Genomic DNA, 21227 nt, shown 5'->3' with positions numbered 1-21227 from the left:
TGTATGAGAGACTGACGTAATTCGTAAACTTACTTAAAGCACAATAAAAATAATTTTTAAAAAGGGGGGTCATTACAGTTAAGTTTACAGTAATAAAAAATCACAAGAGAATAACACGAACAGTTGTACACCAACAAATTAGATGAAATGGACAAATTTCTGATAATATATAAACTTCCCGTATTGACTGAAGAAGAAACATATTCATCAGACGCAATACAAGAAAAAAAAAAGTGAATCAATACTCAAAAGTCTTCCGATAAACAGAATTTCTGGATTGGATGTCTTTACTAGGGAATTCTACTAAACATGTAAAGAAGTAATATCAGATTTTTCAAACTCTTCCAAAAAGTATAGAAGGGGCAAACCATTCCTAACTCCATTCTACAAGACCAGCATTATCCTGATATCAAAGACAACACAAGAAAAGAAAACTACGAGTCAGTATCTCTTAAGAATATACATGCAAAAAATCATCAACAAAATACTAGCAAATTAAATCCAACAGAGTAGTAAATGGAATATACGCTATAATCGAGTCGGATTTATTTAAAGAGTGTAAGTATGGTTCGACATTAGAAAACGATTCAATACGCCACAATAGAGAAAAGGAAGAAACAACATAATTATCTCAGTGCAGAGAAATTATTTGACAAAGTCCTTTCATGACGAGAACACTCAGCAGTCTTGAAATAGAAGGGAAATTCCTTCATATGACAGCATTTTTGACAAAACAACTGTTAACATCATGCTCAAGAGAAAAAGAGTGAGAGCTTCCCCCTCAAGATCAGGAACAAGCAAGGATGCCTGCTCACATCACTGTTACTGAGTATTGTACTGGAAGTCCTATCAAGAGTAATGAGGCAAAAATACAAAAGACATCCCAGTCAGAAAGAAAGATTTAAAACTATCGCTTTTGCAGATGACATGATCCTATATAGAGATCACAATCTGCAAGAACGTTACTAGAACTAATGAATGCATTAATGTGGTAGTAGGATACAAGGTTAACACCCAAAAATTAGTTGGATTTCTATACACCAGCAATGAGTAATCTGAAAAGAAAATTAAGCGCCCAGCACCTCCCCCCGCTAAAAAAAAAAAAAAAAAAATCCCTTTAAAATAGGAAAGAATTACATGGCTGGGAGTAAATTTAACAAGGAAGTGAAAATTTACACACTGAAAACTGTAAAGCGTTTTGATAGGAATGGAAGGGTAGTTTATGTTCATGGTTTTGAAGATGTACTATTTTTTACATGTCAGTGTAACTCAAAGCAATCTATATGTTAAATACAATCCCTCTCAAAATTCCAACAACACTTAATGTGGAAATGGAAAAGACCTCAAATTCATATTCAACTGCAAGGGGCCCTGAATAGCTGAAATGTTTGTGAAAACAGAACAAATTAGGAGGACTCATACTTCCTGATTTTAAAATGTACCACAAAGCTACAGTAATCAAAACATGTTTTAGTGTAACGGCAGACATATAGACCAATAGAACAGAATTGACAGTCCAGACATAAACTCACACATGTATGGTCAGTTGATTTTCATTAAGTTTCCTGAGTCCATTTAAATAGAAAAGAATAGTATTTTCAATAAATCGTGTTGGGTCAACTGAATCACCACGTGCAAGAAATTGCGCTGACCCATACCTCAAAACACCACATATAAACATAAAACAGACCAAGAAGCTAAAGTTAAGCCCTAAAACCATAGAAGTCTTACAACAAGATATAGGTTTAATGCTTCAGGGGTTCATTTCAACACTGAATTCTTAGATATGAAACCCAAAACACAAACAACAAAAGACAAAATGGGCTTCACTGAAATTAAAAGCTTTTGTGCTTCTGAGGATTTTTATCAAGAAACTGAACAGACAGAAGAAAATGAGAGAAAACATCTGGTAAGTATATCTGGCAAGGTTTTAATATCCAGAATATATAACAAACTCCTGTATCTCAACAACAAAATATAAAAGGCAAATCAAAAAATAGGAAAGAAATGAGACATTCCACCAATGAAAATATAAAATGGTTAACAAACACATGAAAAAAATGTTCAATGTCGTTAATCAGGTAAAATGCATACAAAACCACAATGAGATAATTCTTCTCCCCAGTATAATGGCTATTGTCAGAAAAATGAAGCAGATGTTGACGAAGACGTGAAAAAAATAAAACCCTCGTCCACTGAGGATGGAGGCGGTAATGAGTGGCCACTGAGTTGCTCTTAACAGCAGCAAAATGTTTCGAAACAAGTAGTGGTGATGTTTGCGTAATGTGGTGAAAGTAAATAACTGAATTACACATGTAAAAAGTTAGAAACGGCAAATTTTTTGTTTTTTGTATACCTTTATGAAAAATTAAATACATTTGAGAAATGCCCTATGTATGTAATGTTCTAAAGATTCTACAAATACATCACTATTTGCAATGTTAAGATAATTGTGAGTCACCCAGTTTTGAATTTGCGCAATTGCTAAGTTTACAAATTATTAAAACTAACATTTTATTTTGAAAATGCTTTTTATCGATATTATGATAGCAACAAGATCATAAAAAATGTATATGATTTCAAAATGTATGGAAAAATAGCCATAAGGTACCTAAATATGAAAAACAGACCTATTCCTTTTGACTTCAAATGCAGGTCTCTGTGTCTCTTAAATTGTATCAAAATTTCAAGGGGTATCTGGAATATACAGTTAGATAACTGGAATATACGGAAGGATCACAATGAACAGAGTGGTCAAAAGTAGGTGTTAATCATAATCTACAATGTGTATACCAAACCACCTGCTCTGAAGTGAACTGCAACTCATGATACCATGAGTGCAAAGCTGAGTTGAACTTCATATGGTTTTTCAAGTCTGTGACATCTTTGAAGTAGATCTCCAGGTCTTTCTTTTGAGGTGTCTCTGTATGGATTCAAATTCCCAACCCTTCAGTCAGTAGTCAAGTGCTTAGCTGTTTGCATCACCCACGGATTTTTATAGCAAGTAATTCATTTGAAATACCCATTTACTGGAAAGAATGTGGCCAGAGTAGAAAAGGCAACAATGGGCTTTAAAAAAGAAAAATAGGGGAGGCTGAGCCAACATGGCACTGTAGACAGAGGAATGACCTTTCCCTCCAAAGCAGAGACCTGAAAAACTAAGTAAAATAGAGACAAACATCAATCCTGGAACCCTAAGCATCCAACGAAGAGATAAAGAACTCACCAAGCACAAAATCGAATAAGAAACTGACAGAGAACACAGAGCTAATGCGGCACAGATTGGCCATCTTGGACTACTCAGCTACTGAGAACAACGGACAGGGAGTACCGAAAGACAGCTTCAAAAACTCCCAGCAGGAGACAAAGCACCCGGTGACGTAACCGGTGATACATACTTTTCCACCTCCAACCTTCCTCCCTCTGTTAGGCCCATACTGCTTCTTGGTGGGCAGCAGTCATTCAGGGATGCGCCAGCCCCTTGCTGCTTGGATTCACTCCACCCACGCTGGCTGGCTTCTTCGGTGCCATATTTGGTTGCTGTTGCTTTTTCCAGCTTCTTTTGGTTTCTTCTCTCTCTCTCGCCTGCTTTCTTTTCTTGAACACCTGGCTCCAAGTGCCATCTTCATTCTTTCTTGACAGGCTGTGTGAAGAATTGCTTGGCTGGGGAACCACTCCCTGGTCTGTGCCACCATGCTAGTGGGATCCCTGGGGGCATATTTTTCTTTTTCTTTCATTTTTGTTTTTCCTCATTTCTCAATTTCTCATCCCTATCTACTTTCCTTCTTTTCCTGTCTCCCGAATACAGGAAGAAAAAAAGATGCCACATGGTTGGCACTGTGTGCCATCTCCACCCCTTCTAGGCAGTCTGTATAGCGCCGCTCGGCTTGGGAGCTACTTCCCCAGGCCATGCCACCAAGCCGGTGGGCTCCCTCGGGAATTTTTTTTTTCTTTTCTTGGTTTCTTCTCTCTACCATCCTTTCCTTCTTTTCTCCTGAACACTTGGTGCTGTGTGCCATGTCTTTTGCTACGCAGTGCTACGCAGCTGGAGAGCCACTTCCCTGATCTATGCCACCACACCAGTGGGCTTTCTTAGGGCTTGCTCGCTCGCTCGCTCGCTCGCTCTCTTCTTAGTTTCTTGTCTCTGACCACCTTCATTCCTTATGCTTCTCCTGAACACCTGATGCCACGTGCCATCTCTGTCCTTTCTGGGCAGGCTGTGCAATGCTGCTTAGCTGAGGACTCACTTCCAGTGGGCAACCGTTGGTCATTTTTCTTTTTTTTTCCATCAGCTTCTTGCCTCTCTCTAACACCCTTCTTTACACTTCTGCTGAACACCTGGAGTCGTGTGTCATCTCCACTCCTTCCGGATGGACTGTGTAGCACGCCTGTGCTGGGAAACCACTTCCGGTGGCTCCTTCAGGGCATTTTTTTTTCTCGGTTTCTTATCTCTTTATATATCTTCCTTTCTCCCAATCATCTAGCCATGTGTGCCTTTTTTGTCTCATTTTTTTAAAAAATTAAGTTTCTCATCCCTTTGTCCCTCCTTTCCTTTTCTTTCTCCCTCCCACCGAGCTGCATGTGTCATATCTGTCCCTTCTTGATGGGCTGTGCTCACCATCTGGTTAGAAAGTTAACCAGCACACCGCTTCCTCAGGTCTGTGCCGCTCCAATGGCAGACTCCCTCAGCATTTTTTTTTTTTTTTTTTTTTTGAGGGGCTCTTGTTTCTCTCATCTGTTTGTGTTCTTCCCCACACCCACTTAGCCCCATACATCACAACCTCTCCCCTCCCTCCTGCCTATCTGCACCATGCACTGAGTATCACACCCCTGAGCAGCACAGGTGAATTAGTCATCTAGTGCTGCCATAACAGAAATACCACAAGTGGACGGCCTTAGCAAAGAGAAATTATACTTCCTCACAGCCTAGAAAGTTACAAGTCCAAATTGAGCGCACTGGCTCCAGGGGAAGGCTTTCTCTGTCTGTTGGCTCTGGATGAAGGTTCTTGTCCTCAATCTTCCCCTGGTTGAGGAGCTTCTCAGGCAAAGGGACCTTGTGTCCAAAAGACACACTCTGCTCCTGGTGCTGCTTTCTTCGTGGTTTGAGGTTCCCAACTCTCTGCTTGCTTCCCTTTCCTTTTATCTTGAGAGATAAAAGATGGTACAAGCCACACCCCAGGGAAACTCCCTTTACCTTGGATCAGGGAGGTGACCTGAGTAAGGGTGGTGTTGCAATCCGTGCCTAATCCTCTCAACATAAAATTACAATCACAAAATGGAGGACAGCCACACAATACTGGAAATCACGGCCTAAACAAGTTGACACATACTTTTGGGGGGGACATAAACCATGACAACAGGCATGGTTCTACTGAAACCTGCCCTACACTGACCCCCAGCACTAATCTGTTGACCCCAGTATGGGCCACAAATGACCCAGCTCCTCCCCTTCCATTGGACCTGTCCTGCTGTGCCATGGCTGAGTGACTGACCATTGGACAAGGTGGTGATATGTCCACAGACGGGCAAACAACAAAGAATGCCCAACCAAGCTGCTCAAACAAATAAAAAAGCAGGGTGAAGCAAACAAATCTCCAATCAATAAATGAAAAAAATGGCTACTGAATGTCTCAAAGACAGCAGTCAATATGAAAAACGATCATGGTCTGCTTCTTTATGTGATTTGATATTGACTGTTGACTCTGAGCCATCTATAAGTTATTATATTAATCTATTTTATGTTTGCTTACTGTGTCCTAGCTCCTTGCCTTGTTTTGATATGCACAAATAGTCTCCTTAAGTGAGCTACCTTGATTATTTTCCTTTGAAGCTTTGAAGCTCTATCATCCTGTTGTCAGATGGCTAGAGGCGTTACCAGGAATATGAGCCTAGGAGTCCATTCACTTTTCTTGTATGGATTTAGCTCAGGTATCGAGGTAGTTGGTCATGAAATGTGTGGTACAGGCTCTGTCCTACAGTCTTAGAGGGTCAGGAGTGATTAGTGTATGCACAGGTACCTGGTTGTAGCAGGGGCCACACTCAAGAAGGCAGGGGCCTGACAACCATCCCCCAAGGGCCTGTGAGGAAAGTATATCCCTGTTCCTTAGCGCACACGCGTGGGTTCTGCAGCTGGAGCGTGATTTCCCAGTGCTTTTGGTTGTAAGTACTGGGAGGGACCACTTATCCTTGGACCCCTGTCACGGGTGGCTAGCTGATGTGGGCAGGGCAGAGCCACCAGTCCTCAGGGCCCCTGATAGGGTAGGTGAGGACCTTGTTTAATAGGCAAAGAGGTGTAAAACATCAAAAACCCACCTGTCCACCACACATCTGAAACAGTCACAGTCTGCCAACAAGGACCTGTTCTGAAATAGGCCCTCACAAGTCCATACAGGGGAGAAGGGTAGTCAAAGTCCATCGATCATTTGTACCTGGACAGGAGCTACTTCTGTCCTGGGCTCCCCAGCTTAGTAGAGTTGGCAGATTAATTTTTACCGCAATTGTTAATTTATTTCTTCTCCAAGACCAGGAGAGTGGCTCAGAGTGGGTAACAGGACTTAGGCCCAGGGAAATCAACAGCCATTGAAGCCAGCTCAGGGGCCGGGGCCATGGTAAAATAAAATAAACACAAGTACTTAGCTTTTGCCAAGAGCTCTGTTCTTACATGGTTCTGGAGGTGTGAGTAGGCTGTGCGACTCACTGTCTCGTCCTGAGGAAACTGCGTGTAACGCTACCTCCAGCCCTACTGTGGTTGCTCCAGGGATCGTGCTTGAGGGTTCCTGCTGAGTCAGGTCAGGCAACTCCTTGCTGCTTCTGAACTCCCTCCGCCTACTGCTCAGTCCGTTTTCTAACTTAGCTTTTGATGTTCAGGGTTCCTATCTTGTCATAGGTATAATTGTTTCATTTGTTTTTGGGGGTCTTTATTGTAAGAGGGGTCACTAGAAGCATCTTATTACTACCCCATCTTGGCCCCACCTCTCCAAATCTTAACCGTTCCATCTTCTTTTGATGCATTCTGCATCGTTCAGTATTTCCCCCGGTAGGATCCTTCAATATTGCAACTCAGAACTTGAATTTTTTCTTCAATTCTTTCAGCTTGAGAAATGCTGAGCATGTTTTCCCCTTTTGGTTTTCTTACTAAAGGCCTTTGCACATTTCATTATAATACTTGACCGTCTTCTCGAGCCATCCTTTTAAATCTCTTCAGTTCTTCTGCTTCATCATTTCTTCTGTTTGCTTTAGCTACTTGAGGTTCAAGAGCAAGTTTCAGAGTCTCTTCTGACTCCCTGTTTTGTCTTTTTTGCCTTTTTAATGACCTCTTGTTCTCTTCATGTGTGATGTCCTTGATGTCATTCCAGAACACATCTGGTCTTCAGTCATTAGTGTTCAGTGCATCACATCTATTCTTGAGATGGTCTCTGAATTCAGGTGGGATATTCTCAAGGTCATACTTTGGCTCTCGTGTACTTGTTCTAATTTTCTTCAACTTCACCTTGAACTTGCATATGAGCAATTGATGGTCTTTTCCACTGTCTGCCTCTGTTCTTGTTCTGACTGATGATACTGAGTTTTTCCATTGTTTCTTTCCATAGATATAGTCGATTTTATTCCTCTGTATTCCATCTGATGCAGTCCGTGTGTATAGTAGCCATTTATTTTGTTAAAAAGCAAGTATTTGCAATGCAGAACTCACTGGTTTTAAAAATTCTACCCTATGATCGCCAGTGTTGTTTCTATCACCAAGGTCATATTTTCCAACTACCAGCCTTTCCTCTTTGTTTCCAACTTCTGCATTCCAATCACCAGTAATTTTCAATGCATGTTGATTGCATGTTTGATCAATTTGAGACTGCAGAAGTTGGTAAAATCTACCATTTCTTTATCTTTGGCCTTAGCAGTTAATGTGTAAACTTGAATAATAGTCATTTAACTTGTCTTCTTTGTGGGCGTATGGATATCATCCTATCACCAACAGCAATGTACTTCAGGATAGATCTTGAAAAGCTCTTTTCAACGATGAACACAATGCCATTCCTCTGCAATCTGTCATTCCCAGCATAGTAGATAATATAATTGTCTGATTCAAAATGGCCAATACTTGTCGATTTCAGCTCACTAACACCTAGGATATCGATGTTTATGCATTCCATTTCATTTTTTACAATTTCCAGTTTTCCTAGATTCATACTTTATACATTCCATGTTCCTACTCTCAGTGGATGTTTTCATCTGTTTCTTCTCATTTTGAGTAGTGCCACATCAGCAAGTGAAGGTTCAGAATGCTTTACTCTGTCCACGTCATTAAGGTCGCCTCTACTTTGAAGAGGCAGCTCTTAGCTGTGTGTTGAGTGACTTCCAACTTTAGGGGCTCACCTTCCAGTGCTATGCATGCCATAGGATGGATGAACCAAAAAACTCTAAGGCGAGTGAAATACATCCATCACAAAGGACAAATATTGTATGACTTTACTAATATGAAGTGCAGAGGAGGGGAAAATATTTTGAAATCATGGTTCAATAGTGGGTATCATGGACAGACCAGAGGAATGTTAGGAAGTATAGTGTAGAAAGCACTGAGTTTTTGTTCATGGGGGTGGACAGTTTGGCAAAGAACACTGGGGATGGTTGATGTAAATGATCTGGAATTGTAACATATGAAAAATGGAAATGTGGCACCCTATGTTTTTACAGTGCTTTTCCCATAATTTTCAGTAGGCATTAGCTGAACCCTTCATCAAATCAATGAGTGCCCTACATTTTGTTCTTGAAAAGAATGTGTTAGTTACTTTCTTTGGAGAGGATCAGAAAATAAGCATTTTTGTTTGTTTTATTACTCATCATATTTTTTCATTTGTCAAACGTTATAGTCCTCATAAAAATTGTGTAATTTCCTTTTTATGAATCCTGTTTCTTATTAAATATATTTGTAGCTATCTTATATTATAGGTATCTTATGTTCTTGGAAACCCAGGTGGTGTAGTGGATAAGTGCTACAGCTGCTAACCAAAGGGTCGGCAGTTCGAATCCGCCAGGTGCTCTTTGGAAACTCAACGGGGCAGTTCTACTCTGTCCTGTGGGGTCGCTGTGAGTCGGAAGCAACTAGACGGCACTGGGTTTGGTTTGGTTTTTGGTTTATCTTATGTTGTTATTTCTGTTGTATGTGTTTATTTTTTTTCACTTCTTTACTAACAGTTTAATAAAGCCCTTCATATTGATATAATATTTTCACAGCATAATTACACTTAGTAATCCTAGATATTCAATTTGTTTTGAATTTTGCGGGTAAAAAAATACATCATTTGCAAATTATGATTTTTTCCTTTTGCAGAGGTTGTCTTGAAAACCTTACATTTCTGATAGTATCTCTGATTGTATCTTATAAACGATTGAGTATGAAGATAGCAGCTTACAGTCCTTGCTCTTCAAACTATAGATTGTGCTCCGTTATTTTCCTGGAGCACAGAAAATATGTAAAAATCCGTTTACGTATTTTAAAAGAGATTTCTGAGGTTAGAATGATTTTCAGAATTTATGGGCAATTTTTTTCTACCTAGCAGTACTGAATTCTTCTTTATCCTTATTATCCAAAACCTGCACAAAAAATATGTATAGGTATGCTATTTATTTTCTGTAGGACTTGGCAAGCCTTTCCAATTGTGCTAAAAGCTCGTCAGCTCAAGGATGTTTGCCTTCCTTTCTACTATTTATTTCAATCATATATGTATATATATGAATATTGAAAATGAGTTATATAGTTTATTCATATAAAGAAGTATTGAACTGACAAATGTTTTATATATAATAAAGCTGCAATTTTTGCATGTAACATTGAGTGACATTATCTACATTGTTCATGTCGTGCAACCATCACCACTATTCATTTTTAATTTATACATTGTCTTGAAGAGAAGCTCAGTGCCTCTTAAGCAATGACTCTTTCCCCTCCTCCTGTTCCTTCTCGTAATTTCAAAAATTTAATTATGTGTTAACGTGAAAACATGGTTCATTGTGTATGGATTTATGTCACAAAGTACTAGAGGAGATTATTGCAGAAAATGGAAAAGCAAACTGGAAGTTTTCCAAACCATTCTGGTTGGATGGGTGAATAAGTAATACGTAATAAAACCACTAAAAATTTTCTGTCTTTCTAAGAATTTGGATTCCTCTTCCTAAGAAACTTCTCATGTTCTATTTTCCTTTACACTAGCCTCCTCATAGAGTTTGATAGCTTTCTTTCTGCATTCCTTGGCTTGACAAACACAGTACCTATTCTGATTGTGATGGTTACGATTGTGTGTCACATTTACTGGGTCATGATTCTCACTTTTTTGGCAGTTATGTAAGGTTGTGATCATTTCTCTGATGAGATTTGATATGTGATCACCCCGGTGATGGAATCTGCTCTGAGTAGTGAATCAGTGGAAAAGGAGTTCCCTTGGGTAGGTGGCTGGCATCAAATATAAGCAGACATTCCGGTAAGGCTTGGGAGCTTTTTGCTCATTCTGGATCCTGGAGCTGGCTTCTATTCATCTGACCTCTGGCTCTTGGGACTTGAGTTAGCAGCTTACGTAGGGTCTTGCCTGCTGATCTGGGGATTCATCAATCTTCACAGCCTGTGAGAAAGTGCCCTGCTCTCCAACCTGCCAATCTTGGGTTCGCTAGCTCCAGCAGCTAGCGACTTCCTTTGGGATCTACCTTATGTGGGGTTCGATGAGCACCTTGGATGTATATCTTCTTGTCTTTCACGATATCGGGGAAGCTTTCTGCCAACAAATCTTCAACAATTCTCTCTATTTTCTTTTGTCCCTTCCTGTTCTGGTACTCCAATGACTTGTATGTTATTTCTCTTGATAGAGTCCCACATGATTCTTAGGGTTTCTTCGTTTTTTTTTTTTAATTCTTTTATCTGATTTTTCTTTGAATATATTGGTCCATGTGTTTTATCTTCAGTCTCACTAGTTCTGACTTCTACATGCTCAATTCTGCTCTTCTGACTTTTATTCTGTTGTCAAATTCTGAAATTTTATTGTTAATCTTCAAATCTCTGATTGCTGTGTCTCTAGGGATTCTTCCAGCCTATGAAATTTGTCAATATGGTCTTGAATAACCTTAGTTTCCTCAACTGCTTTATATATGTGTTCCTTGCCTTTTTGTGCGTTTTGTCTGATCTCCTTCCTGACCTCTTAAAGAGTTCATATATATTAATCTGTTGCATTCTACCCCTGGTAATTCCAGGAATATATCCTCGTCTGGAAGATTCCTTGATTCTTTGTTTCGGGAGCTTTTGAAGCAACCATGATCTGCTTCTTTATGTGATTTGATATTGACTGTTGTCTCCAAGCCATCTATAAGCTATTGTATCAGTTTATTTTATGTTTGCCTACTTGTCCTAGCTTCTTAATTTGTTTTCTTTTGATATGGCCAAATAGCTGCTTGAGTAAGTGTGATTATTTGCACCTTTGAAGCCCTAACATCCTGTCACCGGATGGTTAGACCTGTTACCAGTTATATGGGCCTGGAAGTCCATTCACTTTTCTTGTATGGATTCGCTCAGATGTCAAGGTAGCCGGTCACCGAGTGTGTGGTGTGAGTTCTCACCTACAGTCCTCAAGGGGCGAGGGTGATTGGTGTAGGCATAGGTATCTGGTTGCAGCAAAGGGTCATGCTCTGAGCAAGGCAGGGGGCTGACAACTGTCCCCTGCATGTCTGTGAGGAAAGCACATCCCTCTTGCTTAGAGCACACTGGTGGTTTGGTTCTGCGGTTGGACGAATGGGCACCCAGTGCTTTTGGCTGTAAGGACTGGGAGGCATCACTTATCCTTGGACCCCTGTTGCGGGTGACTAGTGGCATGGGTGGAGCCACCAGTCCTCAGGCCCCTGATGTGGGTAGGTGAGGGAAGACCATGCTTAATAGGCAGAGTGGTGTCCAACATCAAAAAAAACCCATCTCCTCTGCACAGCTAAAACAGTTGAAGTCAGACCTCAGGCACGTACACTGTTGTAGTCTGCCCACAAGGGCCTAAGCTCCTGAAATGGATCCACACAGGCCCGTGCAGGGGTGAAAGGCATCAAAGTCCATGGACTGTTTGTGCCTGGACAAGAGTCGCTTCTGCCTTTAGTTCCCAGCTTAGGGGAGCCGCCAGATTTTTTTTTTTCCCCGTTTGTTAGTTTGTTCATCTTGCCTGGGAGAATGTCTCAGGATGGACAGGAAGACCTATCTCAAGCCCCAAAAAATTGACTGCCACTGAAACTGGCTTGGGGCCTAGGGCAGAGGGAGGAGAGATCAGATAAATAGAGAGTTCTTTCATAGGTGGTGCTATTTGATCTGCGCTGTACCTTTCACTTGTTTTTTCTGGTCTTTGTTCTAAGATGGATCCCCGGAAGTGTCTGCCATCTTGGCCCTGTTTCCCCACCTTAATAGTGTTCTGTTTCAAAGGTTCGAAGTTGAATGAGAAGCTGAGGTTTTCAAATAGCAGAACACAATTATTTTAGACAGCTACTAAAATTCTATCATGACCACTGATTTACATTGGGGGGAATGTAACATGTAGGCAGACTAAATTTGACTGTGAAAAAACAAACTGACAAATTTAATACCCATATTTTTTACTGATTATATTCCAGTATGATTGACAACTATTTTTTCTTTCACTGCCTAGGAAGTAGAAATTAAAACATAAAAGCATAAGAGCTCCACTTTTAGAATGACAACCTGCGGACCCACACCTCAGTAAAACAAGGAAAGCTGGTGAAAAAACATTTAAAGATACAATCATTTAAGTGTCTGTAAATTGCCTTAAGGGTACACAGCAAATGAAGAAAACTAAGATAGTCTCTCTCTCTCCCCCTCAGCCTGAAATCAAGGCTGATAATATCCTCGTTTCCTTCAGTGGCAATTTGAAGAGGCCAAATTTCTGGTGAGTGTAGCTGAAAGATGAGAGGTTTCCTTCCTCCACTAAGATTTTTCCTATAGGAAGGAGGCTGAGACTGGGGCTCAAATCATCTTCAGCCCAACTGTTTGTAAAGCACAGGGTTTCACACTAAGAGAGGAAGATAAGAAGACCAGAGACCATCATCTTGACAAGTGACCAGACTGTGGCTCAGGGAGTTTGCCCGAGAGGAGGAAGCAATCAAAAGAAAAGAGAGCTCTGAAGTTCTTCCCTAGAGCACTGCTTTCATTTAAGATCAAAATGCTAGGCCATAGGCCTCCTAGTGCATAAGAGAGAATGAGGGAAAGAGAGAGCTAATAAGATCCTTCTGGGATAAGTATAAACCTTAAACACTGACCTCAAAAGTTACTCTTTCTGAAATTTGATTGGGCCAATCTGTTAAAAATAATATTGTTGCTAGCCAGAATTAGTGCAAATAAAGCAGACAGGTTAACAGAGAGATCAGGACAAGAGACAATCAAAAACAGTTCTGCTAAAACCACTGTCACTCCAGGGTGACTGTACCTCAAAGGAGCAACACCAATGCCTTCACACATCAGGGGAAATAAATGTCACTACAGTAGCCATGTCATGAAAGAAATTGACATGCAAATGACAACAGAAACCAGCCCTTAAAGGGAAGGAAGATAACCAGTATCCAGAGTTGTGACAATATATTGCCTAAAATGTCGACTTTTTAATGGAAAAAAATGTGAGATATGCAAAGAAACAGAAACACAAGAGTCATACACAAATTTTAGAAACCAGGCAACAGAAACTGTGAGAGGGACCATATATCATAGTTAATAGATGAAGACCTTGAAATATGCACTATAAATATCTTTAAAAAAAAAATTCTTAAAGATATTAAAAAAAAAGCCTGCAGGCAATGTTCATCCCATACAACTATTATATCAATAAAGGATAGAAATTATACCAAAGAATCAAATGAAAACTCTGGAGTTTCTATGTACAATAACAAAAATAAATCATTAGATCTGAATTAGCAGAAAAGTCGTGACTGTAAAGATATATAGAGATCATGAAATTCAAAGAACAATGAGAAAAGAGGTAAAGAAAGAAGGAACACAGCCTCAGAGAAATGTAGAAATGTTTTATAGCACCAGCATCTGCCTAACTGGCATACCAGAAGAACAAAAGAAATTTTAAAAAAGCAAGTTAAAAATATTTGAAGAAACTGGCTTAAATTTTTCCAAATGTGCTGAAAAACAATCTATACATTCAAGAAGTTCAGTGTACTTGAAGTAGGATGAATGCAAAGGGGTCGATACCCAGGCACAACACTGAAAAAGTGCTGAAAGGCAAAGGCAGCACGAATACATTGAAAGCAAAAAAAAAAAAGATGCATCATGTGTTGTTGTTGTTGTTATTAGGTGCCCTCGAGTCGGTTCTGACTCATAGCATCCCTGTGCACAACAGAACAAAACGCTGCCCGATCCTGTGCCATCCTTATAATCATTGTTACGCCTGAGCTTATTTATTGTAACCACTGTGTCAATCCACCTCGTTGATGGTCTTCCTCTTTTCTGTGGACCCTGTACTTTGCCAAGCATGATGTCTCTCTGCAGGGACTGGTCCCCCTTGACAACATGTTCAAAGTATGTAAGACGCATTCTCACCATCTCTGCTCCTAAGGAGCATTCTGGTTGCACTTCTTCCAAGACAGATTTGTTCATTATTCTGGCAGTCCATGGTATTTCAATATTCTTTGCCAACACCACAATTCAAAGATGTCAGATCTTCAGTCCTCTTTATTCATTGCCCAGCTTTCACATGCATATGATGCAATTGAAAAGGCCATGCGTTGGGTCAGGAGAATCTTTGCTTTTCAACACTTTAGAAGGTCCTTCACAACAGATTTACCCAATGCAGTGTCTTTTGATTTCTTGACTGCTTCTCCAATGGCTGTTGTTTGTGGATCCAAGAAAATGAAATCCTTGACAACGTCAATCTTTGCTCTGTTTATTATGACGTTGCTTGTTGGTCCAGTTGTGAGGATTTTTTTTTATACTTTTTATTGTGCTTTAAGTGAAAGTTTACAAATCAAGTCAGTCTCGCACACAAAAACCCATATACACCTTGCTACACACTCCCAATTACTCTCCCCCTAATGAGACAGCCCGCACTCTCCCTCCACTCTCTCTTTTAGTGTCCCATTTCACCAGCTTCTAACTCCCTCCACCCCCTCATCTCCCCTCCAGGCAGGAGATGCCAACATAGTCTCAAGTGTCCACCTGATCCCAGAAGCTCACTCCTCACCAGCATCCCTCTCCAACCCATTGTCCAGTCCAATCCATATCTGAAGAGTTGCCTTCGGGAATGGTTCCTGTCATGGGCCAACACAAGGTCTGGGGGCCATGACCACTGGGGTCCTTCCAGTCTCTGACCATTAAGTCTGGTCTTATGAGAATTTGGGGTCTGCATTCCACTGCTCCCCTGCTCCCTCAGGGTTTCTCTGTTATGTTCCCTGTAAGGGCAGTCATCAGTTATAGCCAGGCAACATCTACTTCTGGTCTCAGGATGATGTAGTCTCTGGTTCATGTGGCCCTTTGTGTCTCTTGGGCTCGTTATCACCTTTTGTCCTTGGTGTCCTTCATTCTTCTTTGATCCATGTGGGTTGAGACCAGTTGATGCATCTTAGGTGGCCACTTGCTCTTCAGAGTGGGTTGCAGAATGTTTTCTTAATAGATTTTATTATGCCAGTTGACTTAGATGTGCCCTGAAACCATGGTCCCCAGATCCCTCCCCCTGCTAAGCTGGCCTTTGAAGCATTCAGTTTATTCAGGAAACTGGTTTTGGTTTAGTCCAGTTGTGCTGACCTCCCCTGTATTGTGTGCTCTTTCCCTTCACCTAAAGTAGTTCATATCTACTATCTAATTAGTGAATGCCCCTCTCCCACCCTCCCTCCTTCCCCCTTCTCGTAACCACAAAAGAATATTTTGTTCTCAGTTTAAATTATTTCTCAAGTTCTTATAATAGTGGTCTTATACAACATTTGTCCTTTTGCAACTGACTGATTTCACTCGGCATAATGCCTTCCAGGTTCCTCCGCGTTATAACACGTTTCACAGATTCCTCACTGTTCTTTATTGATGTGTAGTATTCCATTGTGTGAATGTACCATAATTTATTTATGCATTCATCCGTTGGTGGGCACCTTGGTTGCTTGCATCTTTTTGCTGTTGTAAACAGTGCTGCAATAAACATGGGTGTGCATGTATCTGTTCATGTAAAGGCTCTTATTTCTCTAGGGGTATATTCCAAGGAGTGGGATTGCTGGATCGTATGGTAGTTCTATTTCTAGCTTTTTAAAGAAGTGCCAAATCAATTTCCAACGTGGTTGTACCATTGCACATCCCCACCAGCAGTGTGTAAGTGTTCCCATCTCTCCACAGCCTCTCCAACATTTATTATTTTGTGTGTTTTGGATTAATGCTAGCCTTGTTGCAGTGAGATGAAATCTCACTGTAGTTTTGATCTGGATTTCTCTAATGGCTAATGATGGTGAACATTTCGTCATATATCTGTTAGCTACCTGAATGTCTTCTTTAGTGAAGTGTCTGTTCATATCTTTGCCCATTTTTTAATTGGGTTATTTGTCTTTTTGCAGTTGAGTTTTTGCAGTATCGTGTAGATTTTAGAGATCAGGCGCTGATCAGAGATGGCATAGGTAAAAACTTTTTTCCAGTCTGTAGGTAGTCTTTTTACTCTTTTGGTGAAGTCTTTGGATGAACATAGGTGTTTGATTTTGGGGAGCTCCCACTTATCTAGTTTTTCTCCTACATTCTTTATAATGGTTTGTATACTGTTTATGCCATGTATTAGGGCTCCTAACGTTGTCCCTATTTGTTCTTCCGTGATCTTTATTGCTTTAGATTTTGTATTTAGGCCTTTGATCCATTTTGAGCTCGTTTTTGTGCATGGAGTGCGGTATGGGTCTCGTTTCATTTTTTTGCAGATGGATATCCAGTTCTGCCAGCACCATTTGTTAAAAAAGACTGTCTTTTCTCCATTTAACTGTTCTGGGGCATTTGTCAAATATCAACTGCTCATATGTGGATGGATTTATGTCTGGATTCTCAATTCTGTTCCATTGGTCCATGTATCTGTTGTTGTACCAGTACCAGGCTGTTTTGACTACTGCAGCAGTATAACAGGTTCTAATCAGGTAAAGTAAGGCCTCCCGTTTTGTTCTTCTTTTTCAGTAATGCCTTATTTATCCAGGGCCTCTTTCCCTTCCATGTGAAGTTGGTGATTTGTTTCTCCATCTCATTAAAGAATGTCCTTGGGATTTGGATTGGAATTGCATTAAATGTATAGACCACTTTTGGTAGAATAGACATTTTTGTAATGTTAAGTCTTCCTATCCACAAGCAAGGTATGTGCTTCCACTTATCTAAGTGTCTTTTGGTTTCTTGCAGAAGTGTACTGTAGTTTTCTTTGTATAAGTCTTGATATCTCTGGTAATATTTATTCCTAAGTATTTTATCTTCTTGGGGGCTACTGTAAATGGTATTGATTTGGTGATTTCCTCTTCAATGTTCTTTTTGTTGGTGTAGAGCAATCCAACTGATTTTTGTATGTTTATCTTGTATTCTGATACTCTGCTGAACTCCTCTATTAGTTTCAGTAGTTTCCTGGAGGATTCCTTAGGGTTTTCTGTGTATAAGATCATGTCATCTGCAAATACAGATACTCTGACTTCTTCCTTTCCAATCTGGATGCCCTTTATTTCTTCATCCAGCCTAACTGCTCTGGCTAGGACTTCCAGCACAATGCTGAATAAGAGTGGTGATAAAGGGCGTCCTTGTCTGGTTCCCGATCTCGATGGGAATGTTTTCAGACTCTCTCCATTTAGGGTGATGTTTGCTGTTGGCTTTGTAACTCAGTGGAAAAAGCCTTTATTATGTTGGGGAATTTTCCTTCTATTCGTATTCTTTGAGAGTTTTTATCATGAATGAGTGCTGAACTTTGTCAAATACCTTTTCTACATCGATTGGGAAAATCATGTGATTCTTTTGTTTTGTTTTGTTTATGTGGTGGATTATATTAATTGTTTTTTGAATGTTGAACCATCCCTGTATACCTGGTATGAATCCCACTTGGTCACGGTGAGTTATTTTTTTCATATGTTGTTGAGGATTTTTGCATCTACATTCATGAGGGATATAGGTCTGTAATTTTCTTTTTTTGTGATGTCTTTACCTGGTTTTGGTATCAGGGATATGGTGGCTTCATAGAATGAGTTAGGTAGTATTCCATCATTTTCTATGCTTTGAAATACCTTTAGTAGTAGTGGTGTTTACTCTTCTCTGAAAGTTTGGTAGAACTCTGCAGTGAAGCTGTCCAGACCAGGGCTTTTTTTGTTGTTGTTGTTGTTGTTGGGAATTTTTTGATTACCTTTTCAATCTCTTCTTTTGTTATGGGCCTATTAAGTTGTTCTACCACCCTTTGTGTTAGTTTAGGTAGGTAGTGTGTTTCTAGGAATTCATCCATTTCTTCTAGGTTTTCAAATTTGAGAATAGTTTTTCATAGTAATCTGATATGATTCTTTTAATTTCAGTTGGGTCTGTTGTACTATCGCCCCTCTCATTTCTTATTCGGGTTATTTGCTTCCTCTCCTGTTTTTCTTTTGTCAGTGTGGCCAGTGGTGTATCAATTTTTTTTTACTTTTTTCAAAAAACCAGCTTTTGGTCTTGTTAATTCTTTCAATTTTTTTTCTGTTTTCTATTTCATTTAGGTCAGCTCCTGTTTTTATTATTTCCTTTCTTCTGGTGCCTGTGATTTTCTTTTGTTGCTCCCTTTCTATTTGTTCAAGTTGTAGGGACAATTCTTTGATTTTGGCCCTTTCTTCTTTCTGTCTGTGTGTATTAATATGAATGGCCTCTGAGCACCACTTTTGCTGTGTCTTAAATGTTCTGCTAGGAAGTGTTTTCATTCGCATTGGCTTCTATGAATTTCTTTATTCCATTCTTAATATCTTCTATAATCCAGTCTTTTTTGAGCAGGGTATTGTTCAGTTTCCAAGTGTTTCATTTCTTTTCCCTGCTTTTCCTATTATTGAGTTCCACTTTTATGGCCTTATGGTCAGAGAAGATGCTTTGTAATATTTCAATGTTTGGATTCTGCCAAGTCTTGCTTTATGACATAACATGTGGTCTATTCTAGAGAATGTTCCATGTGTACTAGAAAAGAAAGTATACTTGGTTGCCGTTGGGTGGAGTGTTCTGTATATGTCTATGCGGTCAAGTTGATTGATTGTGGCATTTAGATCTTCCATGTCTTTATTGAGCTTTCTGGATGTCCTGTCCTTTGCCGAAAGTGGTGTTTTGAAGTCTTCTACTACTGTCGTGGAGCTGTCTGTCTCACTTTTCAATGCTGATAGAGTTTGTTTTATGTATTTTGCAGCCCTGTTATTGGATGCATATTTCATATGGTTATATCTTCTTGGCGTATTGTCTCTTTAATCATCATATAGTGTCTTTCCTTATCCTTTCTGATGAATTTATCTTTAAAGTCTATTTTGTCAGAAATTAGTATTGCCACTCCTGCTCTTTTTTGATTATTGTTTGCTTGATATATTTTTTTGCATCCTTTGAGTTTTAGTGTGTTTGTGTCTCTAAGTCTAAGGTGTGTCTCTTGTAGGCAGCATATAGAAGGATCTTGTTTTTCAATCCATTCTGCCACTCTCTGTCTCTTTATTGGTGCATTTAGTCCATTTACATTCAGGGTAATTCTGGATAGGTATGAATTTAGTGGTATCATTTTGTTGTCTTTTTCTGTGTGTTGACAGTTTCTTTTTCTCACTTGATTTTATGTCCTGAGTAGATTTTCTTTATATATTGTCGTTTCCTCATGTCTGTTGTTGTTTTTGTTTCTGATGAGTCTCTATTTTTTTCTTGTATTTTATTTTGATGGGCAGGGTAGTTTGCCTCCTTTGTGGTTAGCTTATTATCTACCGCTATTCCTCTAAATTTAAACCTGTTTTTTTTTTTTTCTTGGCATCACCGTATCCTCTCCATATGGAAGATCTACACTTAAGTTTCTTAGTCCCTCTTTATTGTTTTAATGTTGTCTTCTTTTATATAATAACATTGCTGTTACCCTGTTTTCAGCTTTTTTTTTTTAAATCTTGCTTTGGGTTTTTTGATTTCCCTGTGTCAGTTGACTTCTGGTCGCTCTTGCCAGTGTTCTAGTCTTGGGTTGATACCTGATATTATGGATTTTCTAACCAAAGAGCTCCCTTTAGTGTTTCTTTTAGTTTTGGTTTGGTTTTTACAAATTCCCTAACCTTTGTTTATCTGGAAGTGTCCTAATTTCACCTTCACATCTGAGAGACAGTTTTACTGGAAGTATGATTCTTGGATGGCAGTTTTATTCGTTCAGTTTTTTATGTAAGTCATCCCATTGCCTTCTTGCCTGCATGCTTTCTGCCTAGTAGTCTGAGCTTATTCTTATTGGCTCTCATTTGTAGGTGACTTTTCGTTTATCCCTCGTTGCTCTTAAAATTTTCTTTATCTTTGGTTGTGGAAAGTTTGATTATAGTATGTCTTGGTGACTTTCTTTTAACGTCTACTTTATGTGGAGTTCGATGAGCACCTTGGATAGATATCTTCTCATCTTTCACAATACCAGGGAAGTTTTCTGCCAACGAATCTTCAACAATTCTCTCTGTATTTTCTATTTTCCCTCCCTGTTCTGGCACTCCAGTCATTCATACATTATTTCTCTTGGTAGAGTCCCAGATGATTCTTAAAGTTTCTTCATTTTTTAAAATTCTTTTACCTGATTTTTCTTCAAATATATTAGTGCCAAGTTCTTTATCTTCTAGTTCAGAAATTCTACCTTCTACTTGCTCAGTTTTGTTCCTCCGACTTTCTATTGAGTTGTCTACTTCTGTGATTTTATTGTTAATCTTCTGAATTTCTGATGGCTGTGTGTCTATGGATTTTTCCAGCATATTAAATTTTTCATTATGTTTTCTGAATAATCTTTCCAATTTCTTCAATTGCTTTATCTGCGTGTTCCTTGGCTTGTTGTACATATTGCCTCATTTCCTTCCTGATGTCTTGAAGGGTCTGTATATTAATGTTTTCTATTCTGGCTCTGGTAATTCCAGGAATGCACCTTCATCTAGACGATCCCTGGATTCTTTGTTTTGGGAGCTTGCTGAGGCAGTCATGGTCTGTTTCTTTATGTGACTTGATATTGACTGTTGTCTCTGACCATCTATGTTATCGTATGAGTTTATGCTTGCTTACTGTGTCATAGTTTCTTGCT

Source organism: Elephas maximus, chromosome Y, assembly GCF_024166365.1.
Source record: "Elephas maximus indicus isolate mEleMax1 chromosome Y, mEleMax1 primary haplotype, whole genome shotgun sequence".
Taxonomy (NCBI): Eukaryota; Metazoa; Chordata; class Mammalia; order Proboscidea; family Elephantidae; genus Elephas; species Elephas maximus.
This window is presented reverse-complemented; position numbering follows the sequence as displayed.